The sequence below is a fragment of the Salmo salar genome, chromosome ssa24 (genome assembly GCF_905237065.1).
Source record: "Salmo salar chromosome ssa24, Ssal_v3.1, whole genome shotgun sequence".
Taxonomy (NCBI): Eukaryota; Metazoa; Chordata; class Actinopteri; order Salmoniformes; family Salmonidae; genus Salmo; species Salmo salar.
The window spans coordinates 6,296,345-6,309,145 of record NC_059465.1 but is presented as its reverse complement, the minus strand read 5'-3'; positions in this window follow the sequence as shown (position 1 = coordinate 6,309,145).

Below are 12,801 nucleotides of genomic sequence, written 5' to 3'. Positions count from 1 at the left end.
AGTGAAGACCTACAGAACGGTAGCTCTTAGAGAACAGGGTTAGAGAACCCTGTTTAAAGGCACAGGAATGTATTTTCCCCATTCTAGGCTGGTATGTATTCTTTCACCAGAGACTCTTACAGTGGACACTGTTGCTTGTCACTGTGGTCCCTTGTGACTTGTGCTTTAAGCCTGGGTCTCATCAGCCCAGCAACCGCTGGCTTCACTGCACATGACCCGACACACACACACACGAGCTTTCGTTTGCACACACACACACACACACACACACACACACACACACACACACACACACACACACACACACACACACACACACACACACACACACACACACACACACACACACACTATGAATCATGCCTTCATGGTCAAATTGCTGCAAAGAAACCACTACTAAAGGACACCAACAAGAAAAGACTTGCTTGGGCCAAGAAACATGATCAATGGACATTAGACCGGTGGAAATCTGTCCTTTGGTCTGATGAGTCCAAATTTGAGATGTTTGGTTCCAATCGCCTTGTCTTTGTGAGACGCAGAGTAAGTGAACGGATGATCTCCACATGTGTGCTTCCCACCGTGAAGCATGGAGGAGGAGGTATGATGGTGTGGGTGTGCTTTGCTGGTGACAATGTCAGTGATTTATTTAGAATTCAAGGCACGCTTAACCAACATGGCTACCACAGCATTCTGCAGCAATATGCCATCCCATCTGGTTTGGGTTTAGTGGGACTATCATTTGCTTTTCAACAGGACAATGACCCAACACACCTCCAAGCTGTGTAAGGGCTATTTGACCAAGAAGGAGAGTGATGGAGTGCTGCATCAGATGACCTGGACGCTACAATCACCCAACCTCAACCCAATTGAGATAGTTTGGGATGAGTTGGACTGCAGAGTGAAGGAAAAGCAACCAACAAGTGCTCAGCATATGTGGGAACTCCTTCAAGACTGTTGGAAAAGTGTTCCTCATGAAGCTGGTTGAGAGAATAACAAGAGTGTGCAACGCTATCATCAAGGCAAAGGGTGGCTACTTTGAAGAATTTCAAATATAGAATATACTAGAAGGCCAGCATCGCGGAGTTGCCTCTTTACTGTTGACTTTGAGACTGGTGTTTTGCAGGTATTATTTAATGAAGCTGCCAGCTGAGGACTTGTGAGGCGTCTCTTTCTCAAACTAGACATTCTAATGTACTTGTCCTCTTGCTCAGTTGTGCACAGGGGCCTACCACTCCTCTTTCTATTCTGGTTAGAGCCAGTTTGTGCTGTTCTGTGAAGGGAGTAGTACACAGCATTGTATGAGATCTTCAGTTTCTTGGCAATTTCTCTCATGGAATAGCCTTCATTTCTCAGAACAAGAATAGACTGACAAGTTTCAGAAGAAAGTTATTTGTTTCTGGCCATTTTGAGCCTGTAATTGAACCCACAAATGCTGAAGTTCCAGATACTCAACTAGTCTAAAGAAGGCCAGTTTTATTTCTTCTTTAATCAGAACAACAGTTTTCAGCTGTGTTGACTTAATTGCAGAAGGGTTGTCTAATGATCAATTAACCTTTTAAAATGATAAACTTGGATTAGCTAACACAACGTGCCATTGGAACACAGGAGTGATGGTTGCTGATAATGGGCCTCTGTACGCATATGTAGATATTCCATAAAAAAATCTGCCGTTTCCAGCTACAATAGTCAATTACAACATTAACAGTGTCTACACTGTATTTCTGATCAATTTGTTGTTATTTTAATGGACAAAAAAATGTGCTTTTCTTTTAAAAAAAGACATTTCTAAGTGACCCCAAACTTTTGAACAGTAGTGTGTGTATATATACAGTGAGGGAAAAAAGTATTTGATCTCCTGCTGATTTTGTACGTTTCATCACTGACAAAGAAATGATCAGTCTGTAATATTAATGGTAGGTTTATCTGAACAGTGAGAGACAGAATAACAACAAAAAAATCCAGAAAAAAATACATGTAAAAAATGTTATAAATTGATTTGCATTTGAATGAGTTAAATGCAGTTAAAGTCAGGTGAACAAAAGGACTTGAGTTCCTGTATGTTGTTATCATCACACCACGTCTCATTAATCATAAGGCATACACCCCCGCCCTTCTTCTTACCAGAGAGATGCTTGTTTCTAATTGACAGCATGCCAGGGCGGATTGCAGAGGTCTTGAAAAAGAAGGGTCAACACTGCAAATATTGACTCTTTGCATCAACTTCATGTAATTGTCAATAAAAGCCTTTGACACTTACGAAATGCTTGTAATTATACTTCAGTACTCCATAGTAACATCTGTCAAAAATATCTAAAGACACTGAGGCAGCAGACTTTGTGAAAATGTATATTTGTGTCATTCTCAAAACTTTGGCCACGACTGTATATATAGTTGAATTGGGAAGTTTACATACACCTTAGCCAAATACATTTAGTTTTTCACAATTCCTGACATTTAATCCTAGTAGAAATTCCCTGTCTTAGGTCAGTTAGGATCCCCACTTCATTTTAAGAATGTGAAATGTCAGAATAATAGTAGAGAGAATGATTTATTTCAGCTTTTATTTCTTTCATCACATTCCCAGTGGGTCAGAAGTTTACATACACTCAATTAGTATTTTGTAACGTTGCCTTTAAATTGTTTAACTTGGGTCAAACGTTTCAGGTAGCCTTCCACAAGCTTCCCACAATAAGTTGGGTGAATTTTGGCCCATTCTTCCTGACAGAGCTGGTGTAACTGAGTCAGGTTTGTAGGCCTCCTTGCTCGTTCAAGCTTTTTCAGGTCTGCGCACACATTTTCTATAGGGTTGAGTTCAGGGCTTTGTGATGGCCACTCCAATACCTTGACTTTGTTGTACTTAAGCCATTTTGCCACAACTTTGGAAGTATACTTGGAGTCATTGTGCAATTGGAAGACCCATTTGCGACCAAGCTTTAACTTCCTGACAGATGTCTTGAGATGTTGCTTCAATATATCCACATAATTTTCCTGCCTCATGATGCCATCTATTTTGTGAAGTGCACCAGTCCCTCCTGCAGCAAAGCACCCCCACAACATGATGCTGCCACCCCCGTGCTTCACAGTTGGGATGGTGTTCGTCGGCTTGCAAGCCTCCCCCTTTTTCCTCCAAACATAACGATGGTCATTATGGCCAAACAGTTCTATTTTTGTTTCATCAGACCAGAGGACATTTCTCCAAAATGTACGCTCTTGGTCCCCATGTGCAGTTGCAAACCGTAGTCAGGCTTTTTTATGGAGGTTTTGGAGCAGTGGTTTCTTCCTTGCTGAGCGGCCTTTCAGGTTATGTCGATATAGGACTCTTTTTACTGTGAATATAAATACTTTTGTACCTGTTTCCTCCAGCATCTTCACAAGGTCCTTTGCTGTTGTTCTTAGATTGATTTGCACTTTTCACACCAAAGTACGTTCATCTCTAAGAGACAGAACGCGTCTCTTTCCTGAGTGATATGACGGCTGCGCAGTCCCATGGTGTTTATACTTGCGTACTATTGTTTGTACAGATGAACGTGGTACCTTCAGGCGTTTGGAAATTGCTCCCAAGGATGAACCAGACTTGTGGAGGTCTACAATTTTTTTCTGAGGTCTTGGCTGATTTCTTTTGATTTTCCCATGATGTCAAGCAAAGAGGCACTGAGTTTGAAGGTAGGCCTTGAAATACATCCACAGGTACACCTCCAATTGACTCAAATTATGTCAATTAGCCTATCAGAAGCTTCTAAAGCCATGTCATCATTTTCTGGAATTTTCCAAGCTGTTTAATGGCACAGTCAACTTAGTGTATGTAAACTTCTGACCATACTGTAATTGTGAATTGTAATTGTGAATTATACAGTGAATTATAAGTGAAATAATCTGCCTGTAAACAATTGTTGGAAAAATTACTTGTGTCATGTACGAAGTAGATGTCCTAACAAACTTGCCAAAATTATAGTTTGTTAACAAGAAATGTGTGGAGTGGTTGAAAAATGAGTTTTAATGACTCCAACCTAATTGTATGTAAACTTCTGATTTCAACTGTATATACATTAGCAAAAATGAATAAAAACCTGTTTTTACTTTGTCATTATGGGGTATTGTGTGTAGATTAATGAGGGGAAAAAACTATTTAATCCATTTTAGAATAAGGCTGTAACGTAACAAAATGTGGAAAATGTCAAGGGGTCTGAATACTTTCCGAAAGCACTTTATATAGCCATGATATTTTTTATCATTATTGTTATTCACTGTGTATTTATTCCTCGTGTCACTATTTTTACTTTGTATGATATGTTTTATCTTTAAATGACTAGTAAGTAACCATTTAACTTTTTTTTTTTGTCTATACTTGTAGTTTACGAAGCATGTGACAAATAACATTTGCTTTTGAGGTTAGGTCAGTCCTACAATACATCTATAATACAACACTCAATGCCAAAGAGATGAGAACACATATCTACTGGAGTGGAGAGACAAAATAAAATGTCACACCTACATTTATTTTGTCACCCACCCACAGAGGAGAGAAGGAAAGGAAGGAGGGATTGAAAAAGAAAAATGTATTAAACAAGTGTGACTCTCCTGTTGTTTTTGAATGGCATGAGCTATCCCTGGGGGTTAGCTTGGGAGCGTGTGGGTGGTGAAACTGCCTCCGTGATAAGGTGCTGTTCTATGATCGCTATTTAAGAGAAACCAATTGAACTCAACAGGAACTGTCATCCATTTTAACCTGCCTATGTCCCTGCGCACAGGAAACCAGAGATAGCTAAATCCCTATAGCTTTGAGATCGGAAGTAACTAGATAGTACATTTTTTTCCCTACTTGAGGGTCAAGATTTAGGGTTAGTGGTTGAAATTGTGGTATGCGGTAAGAAAGCATTGTAGTTCTATCTGCTCCTTCATGGCTAGATGGTGAAGACCAGGACTAAACCATTATTTAAATGGCGATTCACCATATTGAGCAATCCTTTTAGTCCAGGACTAGGCTTAATGTGTCAGGGAAACCAGCCCATAGATTCACAGTAGATGAAGTAAATAAGTGGATGGTAAATGAAACACCATGAACACCCTGAGGCTCAGCACAGCCTCCAATTAGCACTGGCATGTTTATGGGCTCCTAGGCAGCTCTTCAATGGAGCACGGACAGCCAGCTAACTCCCTCTTTCTCTCTCTCTCTCTCTCTGTCTTTCTCTCTGTTACATATTTAGCATAGTTTAGGTCTATACAGTACCAGTCAAAAGCTTTGACACACCTATTCATTCCAGGGTTTTGAGAGAATGCAAAGAGTTTGCAAAGCTGTCATCAAGGCAAAGGGTGGCTACTTTGAAGAATCTCCTAAAATATATTTTGATTTGTTTTAACACTTTTTTGGTTACTACATGATTCCATATGTGTTATTTCATAGTTTTGATGTCTTCATTATTATTCTACAATGTAAAAAATAGTAAAAATAAATAAAAACCCTTGAATGAGTAGGTGTGTCCAAAGTTTTGACTGGTACTGTATGTCCATACACCACAATGGTGTATTGACTCGGGCACCTTCAAAGTGTTCGGCATCTGTCAACAGCCAGACCAAAACTGTGATACGAGAGATCTCACCAAGAAACCACAAACCCCCACATCCATCCGTGGAGAAAGAAAGCCGGGGGGGGTGCAGACAGGGCAGTAACAACACCCATTCCAATCAATAATATATTTTATGACAAGCGGAAACAGCTGTGTCCATGCACTCTGTTTGATTAGCTGCTGATGTTATTGATGGTATTGATAGTGTGCCTCAGACTAGAGCGTCTCAGTCTGGTAGTCATGTGGGACCTGGGTCCCGGGTCATTGATGTCTCTTCATGGCCTGTAGGACCGTTAACATCAAATAAAATCCCCGTAACTACAGAAAGCATGGCCACTCATCCCTATAGATCTGAAAAGACAGCATTTGGTCCATAGATCTTATCCAGATATCCATACTTGAGATCAGGGGTGTCAAACTGCAGTCCTAAAGGGCCACAGCGTCTGCTGGCTTTCCTCTCTCCCTCCGGCGCTATATTGATTACTTGCCACTGATTGGCTAGTGTCTACACTCCTGGTTTCTAGGGTCTAAATCAGACCAAACGGGTCTAGAGCGATACAAGTCAGTATTCGACGTCCATCCATGTCTAAGGATGTCGGGAGATTAAGTGGAAACTGGCCACTAGGGAGCAACGGTGAGCGCTGTTACCTTCAAGTAGGTTTTGGTTTTGCTTGAATCTTATGGACGCGTATGGCCGATGGGTGTAAGCATCTGCCTCTGATTCATAAGGTTGCAAGTTTAAATCCAGTGATAGAAAGTTGTTATTGATATTTTAGTTTTAAGCCTATCCCAAACCTTAACCCAAACCTTAACCCTTACCTTAACCGTTTGAAGTTAATGCCTGAACTTAACCTTAACACTTTGAAATTTGTCATTTGAGAAACATGGATGAATGTCTAATTCTGACCTGAGACTGTGAGAGCTGGTTGAATCAGGTACCAATCAAAATAAGAGAATGAAACCCTTTCTGTGGACTTCCAATTGTTGAGTTGGAGCCCCCTGCTTTAGATTCTCAAATGCTTAATACGCCAACAATGAAATCCATATTATCCACGTCTGTGATGTGAGTATGGGTCCTGTATGCTTTTTTTTCAGGTAAAGTGCATCACTTTTTAATGTATTTGCATCCTATCCAAATTCATGTAACGACATGCTTTTATTTCAATTGAATATCTGGATACATCAACTCAACATTTTATGCATTATTTATTGTAGCATAACGCCCATCATATTGCTTGCTTATGATATTTATGCTGTGTGTGGCGTATAATCAATACCATCTAAATAAACTTGAGTGGTGTGGAAATGTGTGTGTTCTGGAGGAGAATCATTCATCCAGCCATTTTAGGCCCATAGGCAAGCAGTCAGTCTCTCAAACGACCGGCCGTCACCTGACCATTAATATAAAATAGTGTCCTTCTAGTCTAGTGACTCTTATGCTGTTTTGTCATTGATTTTCATAAGTAGAATAAAAGTACTGGACACCAGCCAGATTGCTATTAGATGCAGAACTTTTGCAAGTTGCAACATCGTCAGTCTATTTTTGGAAGTTCCGTGTGTGTGTGTGTGTGTGTGTGTGTGTGTGTGTGTGTGTGTGTGTGTGTGTGTGTGTGTGTGTGTGTGTGTGTGTATAGGCTGACAGTCATGAGGTCAGTAGCATGCTGTCTGTACAGGCCAGAGTTGAGATGACGGGACTCATAGGAACCCTTCAAGACCATATTAATGACCATGGACACACACACACACCGTCTGTGATGCATAGCATAGTGATATGCCTCTCTCGGTGCTCTGTCATGAGAGACGAGGACCAGAGAACAAACAGGGCAATTTTATAATCCCCTCAAACCTCCACTGGCTTACCCTGCTCTCTCCATCTTCTCCTCTGTCCACCCCACTATCATTCTCTCCCATCTCTTCCTGTTGTTCTCGTGTCTCCTCCCTCTCTGCTATTCTCGCTTCACACTCTTTTTTCCCTTCCTCTCTCCTGCTCACTCCATTCCCCCTGCCTCTCTTCCTCCTCTTTTTTCTCCCCTTGTCTCTTGCGCTCCCTCTTTTCTCGCTTCCTTTACGTCTCTCGCCTTCTCGTGACCTCTCCTGCATTCTCATTCCATCCTTCTTTCCTTCATCCTCCCTGTGCTGGGAGAGGAGAGAGAGAAGAGGAGAAACAGTCCCTCCTCTGGTCTGTTTCACACCAAACCTGTGATGAGCTGCAGACGGCCGCTCTCTCCTCCTGACCCCGTCCACCTCTCCTTCTGCGATCTTTTCTTCCCCCTTTTTCTTTTTCTTTCTCTCATTAGCGGGCCTTTAACACTGCAGACCACTTTTCTATAACCTCAACAGACACACACACACACTTGGAACACCTCAATCGGAAACACCGAGGACATGCACAGCTGGGTAGCATCTGTATGTCGTACAGGGGTTGAACTAAAGGCTACTCAGACGGGCCAGTGATCCCATCCTCTACACTAAGCAGGAAATAGCAATGTTCTTGGCATGAACTTCATGTGGTTGAAATTGGTTAATTCTGATGGAATCCCTGTGTAGAACACAACCAGAGAGTGGGCCATTGCGACTGAGAATCATTCATCCGTTCTGCTACTGCTCTCTCCACCACCCCAGCTCTCTCTCTCTTTCTCTCTCTCTCTCGCTTTCTCTCTCTCTTTCAGTTTCTCTCCCCTGTCTCTCTCTCGCTTTCTCTTCCAGTTTCTATCTCCTGTCTCCTCCTCTCTCTCAGGGGCAGATACCACACAGTGGGAAACAGGTCGTAAAATTAGACCCAGAAACTAAGAGCACATCTTGCTGTGACATATACAGGCTCATTTTACAACCAGCTTATGAAATCTTTGCCCTTTTACACGCTTTCTTTATGTCTTCACTCAGTCTCAAATTGGCGACTGGTTTAACATGCCTTGTTAGACCAAGAGGTTAAAGAGGTATGTTCTGATGGTTCTCTCTGAGTGTGTGTGTGTGTGTGTGTGTGTTTTGGTATAATATTTCTGATTGAAGTAGTAGGTGTTTAAAGCAGGACATGTTGGCAAAGGGCAGATTGTCCTAAACATAATAGACTGTGAAAGGTACCACTGCGCCCTCAATACACTCCACTCAGAGCAAAGGGACTTTTTATTAGACTTGCTTCTCCCCTGTTTTCACTTTCCCAGCAATGTGTGTGTGTGTGTGTGTGTGTGTGTGTGTGTGTGTGTGTGTGTGTGTGTGTGTGAGAGAGAGAGAGATTTACACATGTGTAGAGTAGCGGGGTAACAGGCACTTAAGCTTGGGCATGGGGAGTGAGAGGGCAGGACCTCCTCTCGTTAACTTTCTAAAACACTCCGACAATCAATGCCCCTTCCTGTAAACCTCCTCGGTCTATCTCTCTCTCTCTCTCTCTCTCTCTCGCGCTTTCTCTCTCACACGCAACCACGTACTCCTCCAATATCCCCCCACCGTTGATACAAGTGTTTTGTGACATTGAAATTAGGAAGGTTTCAGTCTCAGTATTTGATTTATTTAACAGCTATTGTCACGACCTGGTTTTAATTGGTAAAGTGTGTTTTGACATGTCTGGTAAATCTATTAATGAATTTGTATTTTAATGTAACGTTTTAATGGGGTTTGGCAAAACTCATCCATCTGCATCTAAAAAAGCCTGTTTACATAGAACATGACATGTTGTAATTTAGAAATGGCCGTACTGTAGCTTTAACAATGAGAGCATCCTATTATTCTCTGGTCAATCCCGCTTTTTGCATAATGTTACATCACAGTTTATTCGTTTCAATGTATTTCAGAACTTCTGACGGACATGCACACATGTTCGGAAAGTTGAGTGTATCTACTACACAGAAAACAAGACGTCTTCTTCACTGAATCCCACCTCTCTGGTAACTGACACCGTATTTAAATGAAGACATTTGCCCGTTGATTTAACAAGACCGCGGTGATTAATCTTCTACATGTCATGACGGTGGAGTAGTAAATCTAAATTAGTCCCCACAACAAACGCTACAGCTGGACATTAATTCCGCATTAGAAACATCTGAAAACTACGGCTAATCAAGGCAGAGGACACTGGAGTTCACATGAGCCACAATGTTCACAACCCACACATCATCAATCAGCTTGGGGGGGGGGGGATTGAGTGAGTGAGAGAGAGAGAAGGTTCTGTTGATCTGAAAATAACTATATGAATGCTGGGACAAAGCTAAGGAACATAAACTCTCTCTGCAGTTCATTTTTCTAATGGAAGCCAACGTTCTTAATCAGATGTTAATCACTTAATCGGATAAGAGAACCCTGCTTTATGAAGTTTAAAATTGGCACACACGCACAGGATTACACACGCACACTTAATGGTGGTGAGGGATCCTTTAGGGACAGCTGATTAATAAGTCCAGTCGTGATGCAATCTCCATCTTTATTAAAACGTTGAAAGCTAAGAGGTGCATATCTGCACACACACTGGACTGACTTACTGACCACACAAATGGGGGAGAGAGAGAGGGAGGGAGAATAGGAAGATAGGAGCAGTGTTGGCCCAAGAATAATGAACAAAACGAGTGCAGATGGTCATAGCAGATGGTTTCATTTCTGCCCCTCCATTGATGGGCGGCCCAGGGCTGCCACTGGGGCTTATGGGTAATGGATATTACATCGCTGAGCCCAGTGCCCTTCCTCTGGACAGAGAGGAGGTGGATGAAGTCACCTATTCATGGGTTGCACCCCCATTACTTGGTCACGTCACACCATTAAGAACATTCTAAAGACACCTCAGCCATACTGACTCCCAAGATGGTGCCCAGTCATTCTGAACGGGGGCTAATGACTTTTTAGTCTAAATTAGACTATAGTGGCCTGGAAATACGATGACATTGCTAAAGTAGGCAAATCATTTGTAGGAAACAACTTTGCCATCCTTATGACATTTAGCTAGCAAAGTTTGTCAAAATGACCTAGCAATGCTAACGATGGCTAGCAAAGTTTGTCAAAATGACCTAGCAATGCTAACGTTAGCTAGCAAACTTTGTCAAAATGACCTAGCAATGCTAACGTTAGCTCGCAAAAATCCGGTGCTCTTCCCTCAATCTTAGCTAGCAAGCGAACGTTATACAAAAGATTTTCCTACTAATTATTTGCCTCCTTTAGAAATGTCATTGTATTGTAATCTTCATCAACGTCAATTGACAACGCATTGAGTAGAACATTTAGTCGGGAGTCAAGTCTTTTTCCAGTCGAGGGTCAGATCGTTCAAAAAATATTCTTCCCTCCTCATGCTTTATGTGAGAATTTACAGAGGGTTTGCTGATTCTAGATTTGTGCTTGGGAGGTTCTACCTGGAGCTGAGAATGAGTGGTGTCGAAACTGTCATTGATACAAAAAGGATCGATGATGATGATGTCAATTGCGAACTGATATAAATATCAAAACTCTAAATCTGTGCTTATAATAGATTGGATTCTGTCTACGGCAACATCATATTTCCCAACTCAATAGACAGTGTGTGTGTGTGTGTTCACTGGCAATGGTTTGTATGCAAAGGACCGTGCACAGACCTTTCAAGTGCCGTAATTGACTTTTAACATTTAAAACAAAAATTGCATAGGCCTATTTATTTCTGCAACGACACACTCAGAACAAATTGTAAGCAAGCTAGTTACAGTGCCTCCTGAAAACATGATTGACATTGGGGAAAGAGGGTGGCCTATCAGCTGATCATTGACGTTGATGATTGATGTAAACCAATAGCTAGCTCGATCTATTTTACTGATTTGGGATTTATCTTCAGTGCTTGTATCAAATAATAACTGAATAATATAATATTCAGAATTGTCTAACTCGTGATGTATGGCTGGCAGGTGATTGGCTTGTGTGGGTATTTTAGTATACGGTGGTTAGCTACAGTGTAGACTACCTGATTTGCTGCTGCCCTGACATACATGTGCAACTCCTGACTGAAGAAGGGATGGAGTTCGGTCAGAGGTTCGTTGATGCAACCGCTCCTCTCCATCTTTCTGCCTCTCTCTGCTGCATGTGCTCTATCATTCAACCAGACCGAGTATTGATGATGATGTAGGCAAAATGAAGTGCTATCAAGTGTAAATCAAATGTTATGCTGCTGCGGCAGTACTGTTGATATTTAAACTAGGTAGCAGGCTACGCAACACTCGACCAGTGACCCCCATCTCTCAAGCCATGAATGTTTGGATACAGGACACGACTTGCAGGAGGTTGATCTGAACAACATGATAAAAAAATGTAGGTAAAAAAAATTTTTTTACCCCTGTCACTGCACATGCCTGTGTATGCAGGATAAAGACTATTTTCAGAGCAACACAGCTGTAATTAGAGCTTTGATTTGAATGTCATACCTTATGCTGGATTTATGAACACACACACACACACACACACACAGAGAGAGAGCTTAAAACAGCATTTGAACAAATTCAGGACCTGAAAAAAGTACTGACTTCAAAAAAAAAATGTTTTCCTACCTTTTCAGGACATAAAGTCGAAACATTAGGACATTGGGGTCCTGATAATGTAGGAAAACAAGCACACACACACAGAGCTTTTTCCTCACAATGTGCTAGTGGAGCCATTCCTCCTGCTCTTCCAAAGACAGCCCAGCAATTTGCCTTAATCCATATTGACTGGTCCTGAATGACCTCATTCCATAGGGTCCAGGACTAGGGATTTACTCGGAGACAGCCAATCTAAACAACCTGATATAACTTCTACTCTGTGTGTGTGTGCATGGGTTTGGCGTGCATATATATGTGTGTGTGTGTGTGTGTGTGTGTGTGTGTGTGTGTGTGTGTGTGTGTGTGTGTGTGTGTGTGTGTGACTAAAGCTTGTCCGTATCAGTCTCTGACATGATAAATGATGCTGGGACGTGAAGTCTAAGATAAGCCAACCCACAATGAGTCCCAAGGTGGCTGAGTGGAGAAGTGAACGCCTCTTTCTCACAATCATTTGTTAGTTCAACCTACACAGGGTCGTCAATGCTAGCACAAGCATATATTTTAACTGTTTGTTCAATTGTGCAATAGAGGTAACAAAAATCCCTCCTCTTAAACCAGAGGCTGTAAAAACATCCACACATAGACAGAGGGGGAAATCATTAGGTGGAGGAGGCCAGCTCACAAACAAATCCTTTCTCGCCTGCAGACAGTTTCTCTCGCTTTTGTGTGTGTCCGTGTCGGTGAGTGTGTGTGTGTGTGTGTGTGGGGGGGGGGGGGGT